Source organism: Mobula hypostoma, chromosome 6 (genome assembly GCF_963921235.1).
Source record: "Mobula hypostoma chromosome 6, sMobHyp1.1, whole genome shotgun sequence".
Classification (NCBI taxonomy): Eukaryota; Metazoa; Chordata; class Chondrichthyes; order Myliobatiformes; family Myliobatidae; genus Mobula; species Mobula hypostoma.
The window spans coordinates 124,766,125-124,789,195 of NC_086102.1; the positions used below are offsets into that span (position 1 = coordinate 124,766,125).

Sequence of the window (23,071 nt, forward strand, 5' to 3'; positions counted from 1 at the left end):
AATGTTACGATGCTATTGACTTATATAACCATGTAACAATTACAGCACGGAAACAGGCCATCTTGGTCTTCTAGTCCGTGCCGAACGCTACTCTCACCTAGTCCCACCGACCTGCACTCAGCCCATAACCCTCCATTCCTTTCCTGTCCATATACCTATCCAATTTTTCTTTAAATGATAATATCGAACTTGCCTCTACCACTTCTACTGGAAGTTCGTTCAACACTTACTTCAAGCTCCCCTGATAATTGACTTATCACTATATTCATGCGAGGAAAATATGCACTGTGTGTTTAATATTAAATTCGTTAGATAAACCCTTTTAGAAACGAAACTGAATGTATTAGCCACTTATCACCTATATTCCGGTCGTGATTAACACCCCTCCCCCCAAACAGAGTTGCCAAAAAACGATTTGTAGAAAAAAATCGGCACATACACGCATGCGCAAGTCACGTATGCGCACTGGTGCCAGCGCAATGCTTCATGGGCATTGTAGTCTTTCTGGGGGTAAACCCAACGTATCTGACTGCTTCTCTTGTCCGTTGGCAACCCTACCCCCACCCGCCCTGGGGTCGGCCGGTCCGCAAGAATACTGTCAATATTAAACCGGTCCGCAGTGCAAAAAAGGTTGGGGACCCCTGATCTATGCTACCCACACCACCACCAATGTTCGTTTCATCTGCAAACTACTGACTAACCCACTCATATTTTCCCTTTTTCTTCTTGACTAGATTCATCACCTCCCTCGACACCCAAGGTTCTCTTATCATGCCATCCTTGTCCTTCCTTCTGACTGGAACGTACCTGTCCTATACTCTGTGCGGTCAGTCTTTAAACAACCTCCACGTGTCAGATGTGTAATACACAGAAACAACCGTTCCCGATTAACTTTCCCTCATTCCTGCCAAATGCTCTCGTAATTTGCCCTGCTCCAGTATAATACCCTCCCACAAGATCCATACTTATCCTTATTTATAGCTACCTTAAAACTTAAGGAGCTGTGGTTACTGTTCCTTAACTGCTCACCCACTGAGAGGTCAGTCACCCGGCCAGGCTCAGTACCCAACACCAGGTCCAGTACAGCCTCTCCTCTTGCTGGACTATCTACATATTGATTTAAAAAAAAATCCTCCTGGGTGCACCTAATAAATTATGCCTCATCTAATCCTCTTGTATTAAGAAGGTCCAGGTTTATATTAGGAAAGTTGAAGTCCCCACCAACCCTGTTGTTTTAACACCTTTCCTTAAAAGAAGGTAAAATAATAAGAATGCAGAATAAAGTGCAACAGCTACACAGAAAGTGCAATGTAGGTAGACAATAAAGTGGAAGATTATAATGAAGTTGATTGTGACGTCAAGGGTGCATCAAGGAGAGGTCAGTTTTAGAGTCTGATAACAGCAGGATGGGAGCTGTACGTGAGCCTGGTGCCTTGTGCTTTCAGGCTTTTGTTTCTTCTACTCATGGGGGATGGAAGGGAGAGAGAATGTCCGGGGTGGGTGGTGTTTTTGATTACGATGGTTGCTTGTCTGAGGCAACGAGAAACGTAGACAAGAGTTCAATTTTGTACTCCGAATGGTGGGAATGGGAAACTCACTACATGGTGAGAATAAGACTAAGCATTAGGTATATGGACAGCTTGGATGTACTTAATGGAAAGCATATAAGTGGATGACAGATCAAAGAATACAAGGATATATTTGGACACAGAAGCATGGAAGGAATTCAGATGGAACATTATTACTGGAAGTAATCTATTGTACCGAATAACTTGTTAGTGTAACTTCGTTGAAATCTGATGTAATTCTAGGGTGAATTTTGAACTCCTATCAGATCTCTTCACAAATTAACACACTGAAGAAAGGAACGGAAACAAGTGAGGTTGCACTGAAATTTCATTTTAACTTTGAGATACAGCATAGTAACAGGCCCAAGAAGCCAATTGTGACCAATTAACCTACTAATCCGGACTTCTTTGGAATGTAGGAGGAAACCAGAATACCCGGAGGAAACCCACATGGTCATGGGGTCGGGGGTGGGGGGATGTACAAATAACTCACAGACAGCGGAGGGAATTGAACCCCAGTCACTGGTGCTGTCAAGCGATGTGCTAACCACTACACTACTGTGCCACTGCCGTAAGATTCTCACAGCGATTTCATTTTTATCCTTAAAGCATTCCCTATATCTTCTCAGGAAAATAATATTCTACTTGGAAAAGTCAAAGGAATGCAAGACACATTTAGTTAGCATCTTTGTATTAACATCATGTATAAAACACACAACTAATAGGTCCCACAGATATCTTACAGTTTTATTTGGGGGTTAAATGCCGATTAGGACACCAGGACAATCCCTCTACGTTATTCATCTATGAGTGTCATGGGGTCTTTATTTCTGAAGGAGGGGCATCCATGGTTTGTTTTAACATCAGCTTAGACAGGAAATCAGTTCCAACTTTGCACAATCTACCTTGCAATGGCCTACACCTTATGTTCACTGGCACTGCACATTCTCTCTAACTGTAACACTATATTCTATTATTTGTACCTTCTACTACTTCAATGTACTTATATAATTATGGATGACAAGGAAAATAAAATGTTTCACTGTATCTTGGTACAATTCCCAGTTATTGCCCTACAACCATCAGGCTCCTGAACTAGAGTGGATAACTTCACTTACATCAATGCCGAACTGACTATGCAACCTATAGAATCTCTCTCAACGATTCTACAACTCATGCTCAATATTATTTATTGACTTTTTAAAAATGTATTATTTACATGATTTGTCCTCTTCTTCATATTAGTTAGTTGTCAGTCTTTGTTATGTATAGTTTTTCATAAATTCTGTTGTGTTTATCTTCATGTAAATACCGGCAAGAAAATGAATCTCATGGTAGTACACATACTTTGATGATAAATTTACTTTCAGCATTTGAATCTCAATAAGCAAATTACCCATTGCTCCCTCAGTATGATGAAGAAGTGTCATCCACCCTACAAGTTCAAAGTTACTATGGTGAGCTACAGACCCTTGACATTCTAACTCAAGGTTGAGAACCCCAGAGGGGGAAAAATACCACACATATAAAATAGATATGCCAGGACAAAAGTGCTCTTCAATCGTATTTCCCCTTTGAAGCTCAGTGTAAGATTGCCATGAACGTATCATTTCTCTGTTGAGACGCTAAAGCTGAAATTGAAGGTGTTTAGTTCTTTGATTGTTTTAAATCTTGAAAGTGAATCATCTGGAATAAATGCCTTCTCTTCTGGGGCATTGGGGAAGATGAGGAATGGCACAAACAATCTCAAATATGGATTAAGACCGTGCATCATGTTATGCATATTGATTATACGTAGAGTTGCAAGCTTGACTGTGCAATGACCCTTGCAATGTTCATTTGAATGCATAATCCATTTATACATAATGTGAAGGCTATCTAACCCATTTAAACCCACTTAACCGCACACAGGATAATGGGATGGGCAAAACACAGCTGATGCCAGATGCAACAGACTGTGGAATCATATGAAATGCACATTGTAATCCAAAGTGATCACCGCTAAAGCAAAAGGGCATTGGAAATTTCCATTCCAATTCTGATTGAAAAATACCATTCCATTCAATTATTAATGAATTTACAGAATACATTAAGTTTGAAAACACGGCCACTCATTTCCTGCGCTCCACCCCCACTTCCCTCCCAACTCTTGGCTTCGACTTTATCAAATGCAAACGTTTGTGAAAAATTAGCATTTCTCTGTTACATATTCAAACCTCGATTACAAGGCAGGGTGAGAGCCACCCGGGGGCCTTGTTGCACCATCTCATTAAAAAAACATAGTTTTTACACTGAACTCTCCTTCAAATGAGAACAGTTGCAGAGACGGAACACTATACAGTAAAGTAGTTTTGAGACAGATTTACAAAAGCAACATGATAAAATTCAAAACCTCCCTTTCAAGTAAAAGGAACCAGTAAACTTAATACTTTCACATAGTTTCACACGGCACTATGGTTATCTGAAATAGGCACTAGCCTACCCAGCATTGAGGACATCTTCAAAAGGCGATGTTTCAAAAAGGCAGTGTCCATCATTAAGGACCTTTATCACCCAGGATATACCCTCTTCTCATTAGTACTATCAGGAAGGAGGTACTGGAGCTTTCCTACATTCGGAGCATAAACAAAGTTAGGGTGCAATGAAAGTGTAAGCACAAGAAAGGTTTACCATCGTACTGATGCAGGGTCAGCAATTCATTTCCCCCACAGATGATACCCAACCCACTGAGTTCCTCCTGCAGATTGATTAGTTTAGCTTTATTTATTACATGCACATTGAAACATACAGTGAAATGTGTCAATTTGCGTCAACAACCACCATTGTCCAACGGTTGTGCTTGGGGTAGCCCAGAAGCATTGCTGTACTTCCAGCGACATCATAGCATGCCGACAACTTACTAGTTCTAGCACTTACGTCTTTGGAATGAGGGAGGAATCTGGAACACCCGGAGGACACCTCACCATTAAGTACATTGACATGGAGCACTGCCACAAGAAAGCAGCATCCACCATCAAGGACCCCTACCATTCAGGCCACGCTCTCTTCATGCTACTATGCAGGAGGCACAGGAACCTTAGGTCCCACACCACCAGGTTCAGGAACAGTTGATCAGGCTCCTGAACCAGCGTGGATAACTTCACTCACCTCAACACTGAACTGACTCTACAACCAACAGACTCACTCTGAATGACTCGTTTACAACTCACTCTCAATATTTTTTGTATTTGTTTGTATTTTGTATTTGTATTTGCAGTTTGTCTTTTTTCGCACATTGGTTGATTGTAAGTCTTTGTTTATGTTTTGTTTTTCATAGATTCTATTGTACTTCTTTATTTTTACTGTAAATGGAAGCAAATGAATCTCAAGGTAGTATATTCAAAGATTTCAAAGGTACATTTAATGTCAGGGAAATGTATACAATATATATCCCGAAATGCTTTTTCTTCTCAACCATCCACGAAAACAGAGGAGTTCCCTCAAAGAATGAATGACAGTTAAATGTTAGAAACCCAAAGTAACTCCCCCCAGCTCCCCTTCCTCCCGCACGTAAGCGGCAGCAAGCAACGATTCCCCCCCCCCACTGGCATAAAAAAGCATTGGCACCTGCCACTAAGCACTCAAGCATGAACAAAGCAACAGCAAAGACACAGACTTGCAGTACTCCAAAGACTCCTAGTACACCCGGTGTTCGACATCCCACAGGCTCTCCCTCTCCCTAATAAGGGAGAAAAAGGTGTCTCCATTTCACATATGAACATATGCGTACTTTTGATAATAAATTGACTTTGATATTTCAAACTTTAAATGCAATTAGTGAAAAGCAATCTCTCACACAAACCAACAATTAAACTCATGTAATTAACTTTCTTGATTCCATTGTCTGAAGGACAGTGACATGAACTTCATAGTTCTTCATTGATCCCCATGGAATCTACTATCAAACTGCTTTGATGTCCTCTCCTAAAGATGGCCCTCTGACAACGTGACGTCACATTTTGTGCACAAGTTTCGAGAATGGGACTTCAATCTGCTACCTTCAGTTCCAGAATCAGAATCAGGTTTACTATCATAACACCCAGGAACTTGAAACTCATCCCTCTATGAGGATTGGTTTGCGTTTCCTTGACTTCCCCTTTCTGAAGTCCACAATCAATTCCTCGCTCTGAAGACATTGAGTGCATGGTTATTGCTGCGACACCACTCAACCAGCTGACCTATCTCACTCTTGTACATCTCCTCGCCACCATCTGAAATTCTACCAACAAAATTTGTGTCATCGGCAAATTTATACATAATGTTTGAACTGTGCCTAGTCACACACTTGTGGGTGTAGGAGAAGTAAAGCACATCCTTGATGTGAGCCAGCATTGACTGTCAGTGAGGAGCGGATGACCTGACAGTCAACACTGTTTATGATCTGAACAGACTGTGGTCTCCCCGTGAGGAAGTCAAGGTTCCAGTTGCAGAGGGATGTACAGAGGCCCAGGTTTTGGAGCTTGTTGATTAGAACTGAGGGTATGATTGTGTTGAATGCTGATATGTAATCGATAAACAGCAGCCTGACATAGGAATTGCCATTGTCCAGGTAATCCAGGGTTGACTGGTCAGTCAGTGAGATTGCATCTGCTGTAGACTTACTGTGGCAATAAGCAAAATGCAGCGAGTCCAGGACCTGGCTTAGGAAGGAGTTGATTCAGGCTATGACCAACCTCTCAAAGCAATTCATTACAGTAGATATGAGTGCAACTAGACGATAGTTGATGAGGCGGTTCACCCTGCTCTTCTTGGACACTGCTATGATGGTTGTCCTTTTGAAGCAAGGAAGACTTCTGACTGCAGCAGTAAGAGATGTCCATGAACACTCCCATCAGTTGGTTGCACAAGTTTTCAGTGCCCTACCAGGTACAGCATCAAGGCCAGATGCCTTGTGAGCTTTCACCCTTGAGAAAGATGTCTGACCGGCCTCCAAGACAGAGATTATAGGGTCACCAGATGCAGCAGGGATTTGAACAGGTGTAATTTTATTCTCCCTTTCAAAGCAAGCATTAAAGGCGTTGAGCTCACCTGAGAGTGAAGCATCACAACCATTCATGATGGTAGATTTCACCTTGTTTGAAAACATGGCCTGTATACTCTGACAGAGCTGATATGCATCTGATTCTGTCTCTAACTTCAATCAGAATTGTTTCTTTGCTCTTAAAATAGCTTCTGTAGGTTGTACGTGGATGTCTTGTATAGTTCTGGATCACAGATCTAGCTCTATGAATCTCCTGGTTCATCCATGACTTCCATTATGCTCATGAAGGCACACACAGGTCTTGATGAAGTCAGTGACAACTGTGGCATATTCATTCAGATTCAAAGGTGAATCCCTGAATATCGCCCAGTTCACCTACTCAAAGCAGTCCTGTAAGTGCTCCTCTGCCTCCCTTGACCAAACCCTTTTGGTCAGCACCACTGATACTGAGGCCTTTAGTCTTTGCCTGTACCCTGGGAGTAGAGGTATAGCCAGGTGATTGGACTTTCCAAAGTGCGAGAGTGGGAATGCACAGTAAGTGTTTTAGATGATGGTCAAGTGTGTTGGCTCTTCGGTTCCACAGGTGATATGTTCATGGGAGTTTTTCCGAGACTTTCTCGAGCTGGCCTGCTTGAATTCCCCCACAATGATAGGGAAGGCATCAGGGTGCACTATTACTTAACTGCTGATCACAGTGCTCAGCTGCTTCAGTGCCTGTCTGACACAGTCCTGAGGTGGAATGAACACACTACCAGGACGACAGTGGAAAACTCACATGGCAGATAAAACGAATGACACTGGACCCCTAGATGTTCCAGGTCGGGCGAGAAAGACTGAGACAGAATTGTTATATCTGTGCACTCAACTGACCTGTCTTAATGCTGCAAACAAAAGCCAAGTTTCAGAAATAAGACTGTTTCCAATCAGCCTAAACTAACCCTGTGTTTACCCATGACTCACTGCTGACTGGAGTTTGGTTCACAATACTCAAAATTCACAATAGAAACCTAGTTTTCAGCTGGCACCTACTGTCTTGCATTGGTTATTTTGATAGTAAATGAAAGTTAAGGGTATGTTATTATATTATTTTTTATAGTTGTATCTCAGAGAAAACTCAGGTTACAAATGTTACAGATTCAAACTCGCTTTGGATCTGCTCACCAAATTTTGAAAAGTGCTCTCTGGTAAGATGGTGGCGCACTAGGACTCAGTGGCCTTGACGGAGCCAATAAAGATGTTACTGTCTTTTTAAAATGTAGTCTTTACAATCACGAAACACTGCTGGACAGTAAGATGTTCAGGTACTGCAGATCTACCCCATCAGTGAGTTGCTTGTTAGTTGAGAAGCTGGAGGAGTTACACTTGGTTCAGACCATGTTGCTGTCTGCATGTTTGCATGTTGGTGCATGAAGGCAATGCAGTCTAACTATGAATTAATGTCTTTGTAATTTTTCTTGTAGCAGCACTTACATCCACAGTGATGTTGTGCTTTGAGAGGCTGGTGTTGAAACACATCAACTCCTGCCTGAGAAGTAACTGGGACACGCTCCAATTGGCCTACCGGAGCAACAGGTCCATAGAAGATGACATCTTATTGATTCTTCACTCAATTCTGGAACACTTGGAGAGCAAAAATGTATACACCAGGATACCCTTTATCAACTATAGCTCAGCATTCAATATCATAATCCCCTCAAAACTAATCAATAAGCTCCAAGACCTTGGTCTCAATCCCTCCTTGTGCAATTAGATCCTCGATTTCCTCACTTGTAGACCCCAGTCAGTTCGGATTGGCAAAAAAATCTCCTCCACAATCTCCATCAGCACAGGTGCACCTCACAGCTGTGAGCTCGGCCCCCTGCTCTACTCGCTTTACACTTATGACTGTGTTGCCAAGCACAGCTCCAATGTCATATTCAAGTTTGCTGACAACGTTACTGTTATAGGTCGAAACAAAGGTGTTGATGAATCAGCAAATAGGAGGGAGTTTGAAAATCTGATTTAGTGGTGTCATAACAACAATCTCGTACTCAATGTTAGCCAGACCAAGGAGCTGATTATTGACTTCAAGAGAAGGAAACCAGAGGTCCATGAGCCAGTCCTCATCGGAGGATCAGAGGTTGAGAGGGTCAGCAACTTGAAATCCCTCGGTGGTGTTATTTTGGAGGACCTGCCCTGAGCTCAGCGCGTACGTGCAGCGCCTCTATTTCCTTAGGAGTTCGAGAAGATTCAACATGACATTTAAAAATCTGACAAACTTCTACCGACATGTCGTGGAAAGTATACTGATTGGCTGCATCACAGGCTGATATGGAAACACCAGTGCTCTTGAATGAAAGATCCTACCAAAAGTAGCGGTATGGCCCAGTCCATCATGGGTAAAGCCCTCCTCACTATTGAGCACATCCACTCAAAGCACTGTCGCAGGAAAGAAGTGTTCATCATCGGGGACCCCCACCACCCAGGATATGAGCTCTTCTCACTGCCGAAGAAAGTACAGGAGCCTCGGACCTCACAATACCAGGTTCAAGAACAGTTATTACCCCTCAGCCATCACACTTTTAAACCAAAGGGAATAACTTCACTCAACTTCATGTGCCCCATCATTGAAATGTTCCCACAACCTAAGTGCTCACTTTCAAGAACTCTTCATCTTATATTTTTGATATTTATTTCTTATTTATTTATCATTATTATTTCTTTTTTTTTGTATTTGTTGTCTTTTGCACATTGGTTGGAAGCCCAAGTTGGTGCGATCTTTCATTAATTCTGTTATGATTATTATTCTATGAATTTATGGAGTATGCCCGCAAGACAATGGATCTCAGGGTTGTATATGGTGACATATATATATATATATATATATATATATATATACTTTGATAATACATTTACTTTGAACGTTATGATCGCAAGACCCTGTTGGTCATTAGCAATGTGGCATACTGCATGTCCGGTTCAACAGCGGGGGAGCTGCGTGTCCTCGGCTGTACTGCAGACTAAGCCTCATGCTGAGGTATCTCCAGTTTGGTCAACTGAACCTCATGACCATGTCTGCATGCTTTTATGCATTGAGTTGCTGCCACATGATTGGCTGAAACATCTGCATTAACGAGCAGCTGTACCGTTGTACCTAATAAAGTGGCTTCCGAATGTACTTCTGAATCCCACTATGTTCTGTTTCTCACAATTATCAGCGTGACTTTATTTGGACTCCCTCTCTATTTGCCTGCCTTTATTTCCATCTCCTTCTGATAATTCAGTTGTCATTAATAAGCCTTCATTTCCCTCTCTCAGTCCACACCTATCTGTGTCATCCCTTTACTTGTGTGCAATTTTAGTCACCCTATTACAGGAAGGATGTGGAGGGTTTGGAAAGGTGTAGAAGAAGTTTGCCTCAATGCTGCCTGGATTAGAAGACAGATACCGTAAAGAGAGGTTGAAGTCAGTGCCTGGAGGCAGTATGGCGCGGTGTCCATGATGGCTTTGGTGCTGCCCTCCAGTAATCACCTGGTGGAAGACAAGCTGGACTGCATTCCTCTGCAGGCTGCTGCGGGCTTGCTCTTGCCAACAACATTCATGGACTTGGGCTATACTATATATTTTTGTGTGGCTGTATTTTTACTGCTATCTTATATGTGCCATATGTGCCTTGTGCTGTGTATGACTGTTAGTAGTTTTGCCTCAGTCTGTAAAAAAAATTCAATCACCCAAAACTGAAATGTGCCTCTGGTGTTCAACAAACTTCGGAGTGAAGAGGACAGCTGGTCACCTCCTTTTCTTTCATCTATAACTATGCTGTCTTTTAATCAATCCTGCATTTTACCCTATCATAAGCCTTCTTTTGACACTTTTCTCTGCTTCCTTTTCTTTCCTTGTCCTTAAGGTCTCATAAATACTGACCTATTCTGAAATAAGGTCCACTCTCCATAGATTCTACCTGGACTTCTGATTTTCTGTAATTTGATAACAGCAATGATTTGGCACAGGAGGAAAGGAAAACAGCTGGGAAGGAACTGCTCAGACTTTCTTTAGCTGCTGACTAGAGTAGAGCCAGCCTGCTTTTAATCACAGGGAGATTAGTGTAAAAGTAAGACTTGGCCTGGAAAGCTCTGCAATACTTGCAGGCCACAAAAGGATTTGCAAGTATTTACAAAGCACTTCTCTCTTCTTAAAGTACATTATTATTAAGGTACTTGGCCAACCTCACAGCTGGGCCCTAATTATGCATGTGTTTCACCAATGCCCCAATCTCACACCCACTGGGAAACAGCAACTGGCACAACGGTCTCAACCACTATTCAATCAGCCCTGAAATCAGCTGTAAAATGTGAGACAAAAACTCTCTTCAATCTCTCTTGGATGTGATACCAGATTAGTTATGATGGACATAATTCAGCTCAAAGGACAGAGACAAAACAGAATTCTGTCCCTTGCATAAACTGACAAATGGTTAGGGTTTTATTCAAGGAAAATGAAACACTTGCATTTGCATCATGTTATTCATGACCCAATGATGTCTCAAAGTGATTTACAGGCAATTAAATGCCTTTTGTAGTTATATTGCTGTATTAATGTATGAAATTTGGCAGCTAATTTGTACATTGCGTAGTCCCATAAAGCATATGGTGCACAATAGTGACAGCTAATCTTTCGTGGTGACGTTGGGCGAGGGATAAATATTAGTGAGCTCACTGGAGATGGTGACTCTACCCTCCTGTGGACCGTTCAGTAGAATGTCTTACACTCACCTGAGTTATCCCTATTTAACCTCTCAACTGAAAGATGATACTCACAACAAAGCAGTACTGCACTGGAATGTCAACACAGGCCCATGGTTCCTAACATATTAAGCAAAGAACTAAAAATGCTGTAAAACTGAAAAGGAAACAGAAAATAGCCAGTCATTCAGCTATGTATTTTCAGCAATTTCTGTTTTTCTTTCCCCTCCAGGTTCACAGTATTAGCGTAAAATTTGCTTTTCAGTTCCTAGCTGTTTCTGATGTAACTCAGATTTTCTTTCCCCATAAATGCTGCCTGACCAGCTGGGCTTTCTCAGCCTTCTTTACATGCAGTGGCCACTTGATTAATAAAGTGGCCAATGTGTGTATGTTCATGATCTGCTGCTGTAGCAAGGTTTGATGTGTCAAGGTTTGAAGTGTTGTGTATTCAGAGGGAATGCACACCACTGTTGTAATGTAACACACATAAAAGTTGCTGGTGAATGCAGCAGGCCAGGCAGCATCTCTAGGAAGAGGTACAGTCGACGTTTCGGGCCCAGACCCTTCGTCAGGACTAACTGAAAGAAGAGCTAGTAAGAGATTTGAAAGTGGGAGGGGGAGTGGGACAATTTTTTTCTCCCTCTGTCCATCCTCTGGGTTTCCCCTGCTCCCTCTTTTCTTTCTCCCTGGGCCTCCTGTCCCATGATCCTCTCATATCCCTTTTGCCAATCAACTGTCCAGCTCTTGGCTCTATCCGTCCCCCTCCCACTTTCAAATCTCTTACTAGCTCTTCTTTCAGTTAGTCCTGACGAAGGGTCTGGGCCCGAAATGTCGACTGTACCTCTTCCTAGAGATGCTGCCTGGCCTGCTGTGTTCACCAGCAACTTTTATGTCTGTTGCTTGAAAATCCAGCATCTGCAGATTTCCTCGTGTTACTGTTGTAATGTGTTGTTATTTGAATTACTGTTGCCTTCTTGTCAGCTTAGACCATAAGACATTGGAGCAGAATTAGGCCATCTGGCCCATCGAGTCTGCTCCGCCATTCAATCATGGCTGATCTTTATTTTCTCTCCTCCTCAACCCCAGTTCCCAGCCTCCTCCCCATAACCTTTGAGGCCATGTCCGATCAAGAACCTATCAATCTCTGCCTTAAATACATCCAACGACCTGGCTTCCACAGCTGCATGTGGCAACAAATTCCACAAATTCACCACCCTTTGGCTGAAGAAATTTCTCCGCATCTCTGTTTTGAAAGGGTGCCCCTCTATCCTGAGGCTGTGCCCTCTTGACCAAGACTCTCCCACCATGGGAAACATCCTTTCTATATCTACTCTGTCCAGGCCTTCCAACATTCGAAAGGTTTCAATGAGATCCCCCCTTCCTTCTGAAGTCCAGCGATGACAGATCCAGAGCCATCAAATTCTCCTCGTATAATAACCATTTCATTCCTGGAATCATCCTCGTGAACCTCCTCTGGACCCCCTCCAATGCCAGCACATCTTTTCTAAGATGAGGGGCCCAAAACTGTTCACAATACTCAAGGTGAGACCTCACCAGTGACTTATAAAGTCTCAGCATCACATCCCTGCTCTTGTATTCTAGACCTCTTGAAATGAATGCTAACATTGCATTTGCCTTCCTCACTCACTCAAACTGCAAGTTAACCTTCAGGGTGTTCCACACAAGGACACCCAAGTCCCTCTGCATCTCAAATTCCTGGATTTTCTCCCCATTAAGAAAATAGTCCACACATTTATTTTTACTAGCAAAGTGCATGACAATGCATTTTCCAACATTGTATTTCATTTGCCACCTTCTCACCCACTTTCCTCATCTGTCTAAGACCTTCTGCATCCTACCTGTTTCCTCAACACTACCTGCCCCTCCACCAATCTTAGTATCATCTGCAAACTTGGCAACAAATCAGAATCAGAATCAGAGTCAGGCTTATTATCACCGGCATGTGACATGAAGTTTGTTAACTTAGCAGCAGCAGTTCAATGCAATAGATAATCTAGCAGAGAAAAAATAAATAAATAAACAAGTAAATCAATTAAACGCAAACAACAGGAATTCTGCAGATGCTGGAAATTCAAGCAACACACATCAAAGTTGCTGGTGAACGCAGCAGGCCAGGCAGCATCTGTAAGAAGAGGTGCAGTCGACGTTTCAGGCCGAGACCCTTCGTTGCTTAAGTAAATCAATTACGTACATTGGAAAGATTTTAAAAATGTGCAAATACAGAAATACATTATATTAAAAAGAAGTGAGGTAGTGCCCAAAGATTCAATGTCCATTTAGGAATCAGATGGCAGAGGGAAAGAATCTGTTCCTGAATCGCTGAGTGTGTGCCTTCAGGCTTCTGTACCTCCTACCTGATGGTAACAGTGAGAAAAGGGTATGCTCTGGGTGCTGGAGGTCCTTAATAATGCCTTTCTGAGACACCCCTCCCTGATGATGTCCTGGGTACTTTGTAGGCTAGTACCCAAAATGGAGCTGACTAGATTTACAACCTTCTGCAGCTCCTTTTGGTCCTGGGCAGTAGCCCCTCCATACCAGACAGTGATGCAGCCTGTTAGAATGCTCACCACGGTACATCTATAGAAGTTTTTGAGTGTATTTGTTGACATGCCAAACCTCTTCAAACTCCTAATGAAGTCTAGCTGCTGTTTTGCCTTCTTTATAACTGCATCGATCAGTTGGGACCAGGTTAGATCCTCAGAGATCTTGACACCCAGGAACTTGAAACTGCTCACTCTCTCCACTTCTGATCCGTCTATGAGGATTGGTATGTGTTCCTTTGTCTTACCCTTCCTGAAGTCCACAATCAGCTCTTTCATCTTACTGATGTTGAGTGCCAGGTTGTTGCTGCGGCACCACTCCACTAGTTGGCATATCTCACTCCTGTACGCCCTCTCATCACCACCAGAGATTCTACCAACAATGGTTGTATCGTCAGCAAATTTATAGATGGTATTTGAGCTATGCCTAGCCATACAGTCATGTGTATATACAGAGTAGAACAGTGGGCTAAGCACACACCCCTGAGGTGCGCCAGTTTTGATCGTCAGTGAGGAGGATATGTTATCACCAATCCTCACAGATTGTGGTCTTCCGGTTAGGAAGTGGAGGATCCAGTTGCCGAGGGAGGTACAGAGGCCCACGTTCTGCAACTTCTCAACCAGGACTGTGGGAATGATGGTATTAAATACTGAGCTATAGTTGATGAACAGCATCCTGATGTAGGAGTTTGTGCTGTCCAGGTGGTCTAAAGCCATGTGGAGAGCCATTGAGATTGTGTCTGCTGTTGACCTATTGTGGCAATAGGCAAATTGCAATGGGTCCAGGTCCTTGCTAAGGTAGGAGTTCAGTCTAGTCATGACCAACCTTGCATAGCATTTCATCACTGTCGATGTGAGTGCTATCTATTCCATCATCTAAATCATTGATATACAGCATAAAAAGAAGTGGTCCCAACTCTCTGCGGAACACTACTAGTCGCTGGCAGTCAACCAGAAAAAGATCCTTTTATTCCCATTTGCTGCCTCCTACCAGTCAGCCAATGCTCCAACCATTCCAATAACTTTTCTGTAATACCATGGGCTCTTAACTTGGTAAGCAGCCTCATGTGTGGCACATTGTCAAAGGTCTTCTGAAAGTCCAAATATACAACATCCACTGCATCCCCTCTTTATCTATCCTACTTGTTATCTCCTCAAAGAATTCCAACGAATTCCAAAGAATTCCAGGTGATGAAGTGCCACCAAGCACTCCATCACCTCATCCTTAAGAATAGACTCTAACATCTGCTCAGCCAGTGAGGTCAGGCTAAATGGTCTATAATTTCCTTTCTGCTGCCTTCCTCCTTTCTTAAAGAGTGGAATGACATTTCAATTTTCCAGTCCTCCAGCACCATGCCAGAGTCCAATGATTTTTGAAAGGTCATTTCTAATGCCTCCACAGCCTCTGACGCCGCCTCTTTCAGAACCCTAGGGTGCAGTGCATCTGGTCCAGGTGACTTATGTACCTTTAGGTCTTTCAGCTTTTTAAGCACCTTCGCTCTTGTAACAGTAACTGCACCCACTTCTCTTCCTTCACACACTACAACATCAGGCCTACTGCTAGTGTCTTCCACAGTGAAGACTGATGTAAAATACTCATTTAGTTCATCTGCCATCTCCTTGTCCCCCGTTATTATTTCTCCTGCCTCATTTTCTAGGTCATTTCTCTTTTATTTTTAACATACTTGAAAAAACTTTTACTATCCACTTTGATATTATTTGCTAGCTTGCTTTCATATTTCATCTTTTTCCTTCTAATATTTTTTTAGTTGCTCTCTGTAGGTTTTTAAAAACTTCCCAATCCTCTATCTTCCCACTAATTTTTGCTTTGTTGCATGCCCTTTCTTTTGCTTATACAATAGCTTTGACTTCCCTTGTCAGCCATGGTCGCACTAATTTGAGTATTTCTTCATTTTTGGAATACATACGTCCTGCACCTTCCTCATTTTTCCCAGAAATGCATATCACTGCTGCTCAGCTGACATCCCTGCCAGCAGCTCCTTTCAGTTTACTTTGTCCAACTCCTCTCTCATACCACTGTAATTTCCCCTACTCCACTGAAATACTGCTACATCAGACTTTACTTTCTCCCTGCCAAATTTCAAGTTGAACACTTTTTTGTGATCACTGGTTCCTCAGGGCTCTTTTACCTTCAGCTCCCTAATTACCTCCCATAACACCCAATCTAGTATAGCTGACCCTCTAGTAGGTTCAATAACAAACTGCTCTAAAAAGCCATCTCTTAGGCATTCAACAAACTCACTCTCTTGAGATCCATTACCAACCTGATTTTCCCAATCAACCTGCATGTTAAAAATTCGATTCTCCCCATCCACCTGCATGTCTTCCATAACTACCATAACATTGCCCTTTTGACTCACCTTTTCTATTTCCTGTTGTAACCTGTCGTCCACCTCCCAGCCATTGTTTGGAGGCCTGTATATAACTGCCATCAACGTCCTTTTACCCTTGCAGTTTCTTAACTCAACCCACAAGGATTCAACATCTTCCGATCCTATGTCACACCTTTCTACTGATTTGATGCCATTCTTTACCAGTAGAGCCACACCACCCCCTCTGCCTACCTTCCTATCCCTCTGATACAACATGTAACCTTGGACATTCAGCTCCCAACTACAACCATCCCTCAGCCACGATTCAGTGATGGCCACAACATCACACCTGGCAATCTGTCTTGAGCTTGAACCAGTCTGACCATCTCCTCTGACCTCTCTCATTAACAAGATGTTTTTACCCATAGAACTACCACCTACTGGATACTTCTTGTTTCTCATCCCACCCTCAGTAAACTCTAGTGACTGTTGTGCATGAAAATCCCAGGAGATCAGCAGTTTCTGAGCTACACAATCTGCCTCATCTGGCACCAACAATTATTCCACAGTCAAAGTCACTGAGATTACATTTCTTCCCCATTCTGATATTTGTTCTGAACAACTGAACCTCTTGACCATGTCTGCAAGCTTTTATGCTGCCACATGATTGGCTGAAATATTTACATTAACAAGCATGTGTACAGTTGTACTTAATAAAGTGGCCACCGAGTGTATTTCTGATTTCCATTATGCTAATGTTTCTCACATTTTCAGCATGATTTCATTTGGATTCCCTATTTGCCTGCCTTGTATTTACATCTCCGTCTGACAATTCAGCTGCCAATAACAAGCCCCTTTATTTCCTTCTCTCAATCCACACCTATCTGTGTCATCCATTTCCTTGTTGTGTGCAGTTTTAGTCACCCCATTACAGGAAGGATGTGGAAATTTTCAAAAAAGCGTGTAAGAAATTTAGCACAATGCTGCCTGGATTGGAAGGCAGATACTGTAAGATGAGATTGAACAAAAGGGGTTGTTTTCTCTGGAGAATTGGGAGGCTGAGGGAAGACCATATAGAGATTTCTAAAATTGTGAGAGGCTTCGGGAAGGAGGAGTCGTGGGAACACAGCCCAGTCCTCATCGAGAGAATAGTACTTGGAAGGGTGGAGCAGTTTCAAGTTCCTGGGTGTCATCATCTCTGAAGATCTATCCTGGGCCCAACATACTGATGCAATTACAAATAAGACAGGTCAGCAGCTATACTTCATTAGGTGTTTGAGGAGATGTGGTATGTCACCAAAGACTCTAGCAAATTACTACAGATGTACCATGCAGAGTATTCTAATTGGTTGTATCACTGTCTGGTATCGCCTGTGGCACAGGATCAGAAAAAGCTGCAGAGCCAAGCAAACTCAACTAGCTCCATCATGAGCACTAGCCTCCCCAGTATGAGGACATATATTTTGCTAACCATTTAACCTACTCTAGGTCAATCTAACTCTTCCCTTTTGCAGAGCCCTCCATTTTTTTTATCACCCACATGCCTATCTCAGAATTTCCTTAAAGCCTCTAATATATCTGCCTCTACCACCATTCTTGGCAGGGCAAACCATGAGCCCACTGCTCTCTGGTGGACAGTCAGAATCTTTATCCCTGGGTAGAAGAGTCATATACTACAGGACATGCATTTAAGGTTTTGGGAGAAGTGTAAAGGACATGCGTGGTGAAGAGTTTGTACACAGAAAGTGGAGGATGCCTCCAATGTGCTGCCAGGAGTAATGGTGGAAACGGGTATGATAGTGGTGCTTAAGTGGCCACTAGTTTGACACATGAGTATGCAGAGAATGGAGGGATATTTATCACACACAGATAGCAGTGATTTGAGAGACTGGAGTCTCATCACAATGAAAATAAAGGAGGGGGACAGTACACTAGTCGCAGACATTATGGGTTGAAGGGCCAGTTTCCTGTACCTGTCCTGTACCGTGCTACATTCTCTGTATGTTCCATCTTCTCTTGTTCTCCATTCAGTCACGGAACCCCCTTTGTTGCCTCCCCACCTCTTCTCTGCCTGAAACATTAATTCTCTTTCATTGTATCTCCATATAAGCTGCCCAACTTGCTGAGTATATCTAGCATTTTCTGTGTTCCAAAATGTTACCTCATTATATCTCTCTGATACCTTATTAAGCTACTTTAATTGCATGTTTAACCTGAGAGAGTTACCAAGAATAAAAATTCTCAAGCAGCACGCACAATGTAAAACTCCCTATCTAACATAACTCTGCTACACATGGAATGCAGTGGTTTAAAGCTCAAAGTTCAAAGTAAATTTATTATCAAAGTACATATATCTCACCATATCCTACCCTGAAAATCATTGACTTGTGGGCATTCACAGTAGATACAAAGAAACACAACAGAATCAATGAAAAACCGCACACAAAGATGGACAAACAACTAATGCGCAAAAGAAGACGAACTGTACAAATACTAACTAAACAAATCAATAAATAGATAGCATTGGAAACGTGAGAGGTAGCTGTGGTGGCATCACCTTGTCAAGAGTAATTAATAATGGTCAATTAATGATTGTCTTCACAGTGATGCCCAAGTGCCAAGGATAAACTTGTACAGTGTATAAAAGTTAGAGCTGGCAGTAAGCCACTCAGATCCCTATGATGATGAGACCTCTATCGGTCATGGTCGACCGCAGATGTTACATCCTAGCTGTCTAGATATGCAATCCAGAGCAGTACAATGTGGATCAAGCTGTTGCCCATGTAGCAGGCTCCCCCTCTCCACGCATCTGATAAACCCAAAAGAACGGCAGAGACCGATACATTTCGGCACCAGCAGCATCGCAGGAGATGCCAGTCAGCATGGAACTCAATGTAGGACTGCCTTAGGGACTCCAGCTCCGAATTTTTCCCTTGGGGTTTACTTCCAAAGCCTGCCCTGTGAGTGGGTATAGTCGCGAGGCAGTGGAGGTTTGAGATCAGAGTTTTCCTTCTCCTATTGAGCTGCCAACCGCGGTTGACAAGCCCCATCTGCCCAAAGCAACTGATTTTAAGGTGCCAGTAGTCCGCTCTTGACCCTTCTCCTGTCAGTTGAAACGGTTTCACTGGGTTTAGTAGCTAAACCACAGGTGAAGGCCAGGAGCTGGCCTTAGTTGTTAAAGGCTATTTGAGACACATGCCATTGGGAGAATTTAATAGGTAGTGGAAGCTTGTTCCCATTATCACCCCCGGTTATAACAACCATAAAGAACCAGGGAACCAGCTCCACAAGCCTGTCATTTTATAAGATCTTGACTGACCAAGCTTTAATCTCAACTTCACATTTCGTCTATCCAAACTTTACTTGATAGGGTTCTATCAAGTAACTTTTTAGTCCTTTGCTTAATAAGAATCTATCTCTGTTAAAAGTATTGAAAGACTTTGTTTCTGCTGCCCTTAGAGTGTTCCAAAGACGCATGACCCTAATGGAGAAGAAAGTACGAAATAGTTGACACCTTACTTTTAAAAAATGATCTCTCTCGAGCAACACACACAAAATGCTGGAGGAACTCAGCAGGTCAGAGACAGCACCTATGGGGAGAAATAAACAGACATTCTAAAACGTCGACTGTTTGTTTCTTTCCATTGATGCCGCCTGAACTGCTGAGTTCCTCCAGCATTTTGAGTGATACAGGATCTCGGCTTGAAACATTATTTATTCCCTCCAATGGGGCTGCCTGACCTGGTGAGTTCTTCCAGCATTGTGCGTGCGTTGCTTTGGATTTCCAGCATCTGCAGAATCCTTTGTGTTTATGATCTCTACCTAGAGTCTCCTGCAAAAGGGGACACCTCCACATCCATTCAGTCAGGACTACTCGGGACCTCATATTTTTCTATAAAAATAGTTTTGCATTCATGCACATTTGTGCATGGATAAATAACACCTAGGGTATTAGTTAGCAGTTATTTTCTATGCAAAGACACGGTGAATAAATGTATTTCATTCCAGTACGTGACGAAAGCCCACTCTTGCACAGTAGGCTGCAGCCAACCTTGACAACCCTGACTGCCAAACTGTTTTATTAACCAGTGATTCAGGCATTGCACTGGCACAGGCAAGACAAATGTCATCGTTTCACAAACATTTCACAGACAGTTTGCATGTTTGTCTTAATCACAATACATCTCCATACCATTTGTCACTGGGAGAGTAATTGTCCATCCAGATGGCTGGAGCTGCTCCCTGAATCCCAATGTGGATTCTGTCTATCTAGACGCTTGTAGCAACTCCAAGACAAAAGCACCGCACCGCCCCACACCGCCTTTCCTGCCATCCCAATAACTAAGGGTTCTACCAGCTGAGGGGTACCGCGAAACACCCCTCTGAAACCTGATTCAATCTAATCACTGCCGCATGACGAGCATCAAGAAAACCTGTGCGTGCCGAGAAATCTGAAATAAAGAGCAAAAAATAAATGCCCTCAGCAGGTCAGGCAGCATCTGTGCAAAGAGACTGCTATTTCAAGTTGAATCTACTTCATGAGAGCTGATGCCTGAAGGCACTGCCTGACCTGTTGAATGTTTCTATTGATTTTATGTTTGCCACATGATGGCATGCAAGCCATGATCTGAACTAAAAGATCTACATGAGGTTTGAATTTGAGGGCAGACCAGTGTCAAGCTAGGCTGCAAAATTGCCCCAACACTTTTTGCACTATTTCTGACTATGCTTGTGTACATCACTTCAGTAAGTGTCCCGCTGGCGTGGATATAATTTACAAGATGAATCGGAAACTACTCAACCTACGTTTAGTCATGGTCATTCCAGATGCAGTCATTGATGAAGACAATGTTTGCACTTGCACATATTTGGAGACAGAGATCCAAACTATCATCAATTTGTTCAATGAAGCATGCAAATAGTACTGGGTACTACTATCCAGTATGGCTACTTCCCAACAGCAGTACTGGCCAGCCCAAATTTAAATGGGCCTTACATTTAACACCCACAACACAAAGGCGCCCTGCCAACCTGTTCACAATGGACAACACTATTGAGATCCTAGAAAATATTAACTTCTCATATCTCAAGAGCTACTTCTTATCATAGGCGATAATCAATGAAGGAATTCACCATTATCTCCAGCACAGTCTAGGACCATCTGAGGAAAGGAGTATTTGACGAACAAGACTTCAAGCACTGCATGGCTTACTGGATTGTAACGATTCCTGTTCTTTTCTATGTCTGTGGAACCTGGACTACCTAGAACAGCCATTTTAAGGCACTGGAAAAGTACCACCAGCATTGTCTCCACATTATCTTCTACATCCTCTGGCAGAGAAAGCAAACCAGATTGAGCATCATCTCCTGGGCCAAGGTTGTTGAGGTCCTAATTACACTCAAGTCAGCTACACTGGGAATGCTATATTGTTCAAATATCCAGTCTGAGATCCCCAAATCCACAGTCTATTCACAGCTTCTATCATGGTAAGTCATTGCCATTGTATGGAAGAAACAATTCAAGAATGTTTAGAGTCATGTACAGCACAGAAACAGGCCCTTCGGCCCCGCTTGTCCATGCTGACCAAGGTACCTTCCTGAGCAAATCCCACTTGCCTACATTTGGCCCCTTATACCCCTAAATCTTTCCAATCCATCTGCCTGTCCAAATGTCTTTTACAGGTTCTAATTGCTTCTGCTGCTATCACCTCCTCTGGCAGCCATCCAACACCCTGTGTGAAAAATCTGCCCTTCTGGCCCATTTTAAATCTTTCCACTCGCACCTTAAACCAATATACTCTAGATTCAGACTCCCTTACCGTGGGAGAAAGATTCTGACTATCCATTTTATCCATGCTCTTCATGATTTTAAAAACCTCCACCCAGGTTACCGCTCAGCTTCTTAATCTCCAGGGATAAAACACTGCAGCCTATTAAGCATCTCCTTATAAATCAACTGCCACCCTGCACCACCCATATCCACCCCACCCCAGTACCTCACCATCTGTTCTAGTGACATCTTTCTCAATCTTTTCTGCATCTTCTTTATCTTTATCACGTATGACTACTGACGCTGCACACAATATTCCAATGTTCCCACAGGCTCCTTGATAAAATGTATCATCCGCTTGGAAACCCCTGGGACATGATCACTTAAACGGGACTTGAATCTCTTCATTGGGAACTACCTAGAAGCTCAGCAAAAATCAGTTGAAGGCAGGTACTATTTCCCAATCTAACCATGTCCCAGTCCAGTCAAGCACCTTCCTGTCCCTATGGTGGCAGAGACTGCAAGCCCCACATTGGCTTCATCGGTCACCAGAGAAGCTAGTCATCCTCAACCTGAGAACCTGCCTAAGAGAAGAGGCTTCCAATGGGCAAGTTCACTTATTGTTCTGTCTTCCTCATTTGCAACTCTTCCTCCTCAGTAGTTTGTGCCCTCACCTCCTTCTTTAACTTAACACCACTTTCTCCTTCATCACTAATCTCCCTGCCTTTCAACCGACCACTGATCTTCCTCTGCCTACCAATACTGCTTGACAACTTGAGCGTATTTAACACATTCTGTTCTCATTTCAGAACAGAATTTCTGCAGCATTTTGCTTTAACACTATCCATCTTTAGCCATCTGTCCATTTTCCTGGTAGATATAATTATAGCTTTATGTTAACAACCAAAAGAAAACTCTGCTTCATTTTGGGTTCAGGTAGCCTGGAGTGTTGCCCAGCAACTATAACCAAGCTCTGGTGCACAGTGATTGGTCACAAGCAATTCCATTGTCTGTGTTCCTATCTTCTCATGGGGATAATTTTGAAATAAATTTTCTAGTTTATGGAACAAATTGCCAAAGACTTTCTGAATAATCATG

The 23,071-nt window shown here is 42.7% G+C and overlaps 1 protein-coding gene across 4 annotated transcripts in view; it reads right to left on the reverse strand.

The window, feature by feature from the left end:
* Positions 1-23,071, reverse strand: part of LOC134348367 (partitioning defective 3 homolog B-like) — a 1,227,036-nt gene that overhangs the window by 125,568 nt on the left and 1,078,397 nt on the right. The gene's annotated exons all lie outside the window — the stretch shown is intronic.